This window comes from Pteropus vampyrus, unplaced genomic scaffold (genome assembly GCF_000151845.1).
Source record: "Pteropus vampyrus isolate Shadow unplaced genomic scaffold, Pvam_2.0 Scaffold1, whole genome shotgun sequence".
NCBI lineage: Eukaryota > Metazoa > Chordata > Mammalia > Chiroptera > Pteropodidae > Pteropus > Pteropus vampyrus.
In genome coordinates, this window is record NW_011888782.1 from 42100853 (window position 1) to 42103089 (window position 2237).

The window sequence follows — 2237 nt, forward strand, 5'->3', positions numbered from 1 at the left end:
GTACTTTTGTTCTACTAGGTCTGTGCTTGGTCACATTGGCCTGGGATATGTACTTTATCTTATCACCCAGTATAATGAAATACTTCCATGTGCAAAAGAGGATCCCACTTTCTGGGTGGTTTCTGATTTTCTCATATAAAAGCAAAGTGTTAGAAACAGTTCTACCGGAAGCGACTAAAAAAGAAATTCCTTTGGAAAATCCCCTTAACATTACGATAAAAGCGTTCTGTTGCAAGTTGTTTGCAGAGTGGCTTTGCCAACCATGGAGGCCCCTGCCTCATATGCATGAGGATGAAATTCACAGTGGGTGGAGGTGGGTGGAAATGAATATTAATCTTGTAAGCCAATTACTTTGTTACCCCCTCCCACAAGGCAAATTTAATTTCCTCCTGCCATTTTGCCTCTGCCACATGGTGGGGTCTGGTGGTTTACATATCATACTAGAGGACTCAAAGGATTTAGGGCACTTAATTCTTGGAGAGATAAGCTACAGGGAGCTGGGATGGGGAGCGGGACTGCAGAAAATGTAACTAGAAAGGCAATGGGAGGAGTGGGACCTGAACCCGTTTTCCTTTTCAAAGCCTTCACTACTTGCCCTAATCCATTTTTTTTTTTTTCAATTAAGTGTGTACCTATTATGTAGTGGGCAATGGACAAGGAAGGGATTGTGGATACTGTGAACAAGCCAGCTAGGGCTGAGCTCTTTGTTATTACCAAACATGGTCTTTCTTACCTACTCTATCACTAGCTCACTGAGGGTAGAAATCAACTTTTACTTATCTGACGTATCTGCATATCCAAAAGAACTATTAGCCCCTTCAGGCACTCATAAATGTTAAATCATTGTTGACAGCTTGGCCTTCACAATTTGCCACTAGCCATGTGGGGAGAAGGAACAGATCAGCTTTCCATGGCTGCTTTTGGAGTGGTCATACAGTCTGGGACATCTGATAATCAGCTCAGAGTTGATTTGAATAAGACATTCGCTTGATTCGTTAGCCTTAATATGGGTGTGGCTGATTTAGCCTTAGAGTAGCTCTTGTCTCCCCTCCCCAGACCAGCTTCTGGGGGTCTCATCCTCCAACAGCTTGTTAATCATATTGACAAAAAGCTTGTGACTGAGGGATGTATCTTTAGTTTCAGCTTTTCTCTCTCTGAATAGAACTTGGTTCATTTTGCTAATTATCCTTAAGATGCCAGAAAGATTTGGGTTCTTGCCTTTCCTAGACTAAAGTGATGATCTCAGAGGGAGTTCATTTGCAAAGGGAAAGACACTATGCTTGAAAGTGGGGCAAAATTGAAGACCTCTTTCTTTGGTTCTTCACTCTTTTTTAATATGATTCATGGGCATCTGGCAGTCATTTGGCCTCGCCTCTCCTTCTACCACGTCTATCAACTGCTTGCTTGGTCCTCTGCCAGCATAAAAATCTTCTGACTTTCCCGGACCCCTGTAAACAAGTATGGCTGAGCTGACTGGTGTGAGAGTGGTTGTCCTCAAGAGGGGATAGGGATAAATAATGCCATCACACAGTGGCTCTGTCATCATCTGCACCCGCCAGCTGAAAAAGAGATGTTCCAGTCTCATCCAGTTCACTGTTGAGGGGCTGTGTTCTCAAATGGACCACTTGTTTATAGTCCCAAAGTTGAAAATTCTTAGAAACTGCATTAAAAATGTGAGAAGCGACGAATCTCTATTTCCTTGATGACCTTTGCAGACATTATAAGGATGATGCCCATGCAGAAGTAGAATGTGCCTGTGGCAAAAAAGCCAGAGAGGATTCTGGTGGCTGAGAGCTTTAGATGATAAGCAGGTAATTGCTGCTGCTTTAAGGCTGTGTTGTCTGGTGATCTGGACTGGCAATTCTGGGATGTCTTGTTCATCCTGGTCCTGCAAGTGGCCGAGATATACTTTTAAGACACTGCTAACATTACTGCTCAGATGAATAGCACATACTGGCAATATTAATTTAAAAATGTGAACCTTCCTTTGTAGTTGTAGTTGTTTGGTTTCTGGAATTATTCCTTAACCAGAATTGACAATCAGTAGGAGCAGAGCTCTCTTCAGTCAGCCATGATTAGGTATATTATACTCAGGTTCAAAAAGCTTGTTGTGCCAGATGCCACGCGGAGAAGAAATACTCCTCAGCAGGGTCTGGATAAACCAACATCTGGCGACACCAAGCAGTTCCAATGAGCTGTTTCTGGGATGTGGTGACTAATTCAAGGCAAGCCCTTCC

At 43.0% G+C, this 2237-nt stretch overlaps 1 pseudogene; it reads right to left on the minus strand.

The window, feature by feature from the left end:
- Positions 1 to 1881, minus strand: part of LOC105289188 — a 19227-nt pseudogene extending 17346 nt beyond the window's left edge.
- Positions 1882 to 2237: the final 356 nt, after the last annotated feature.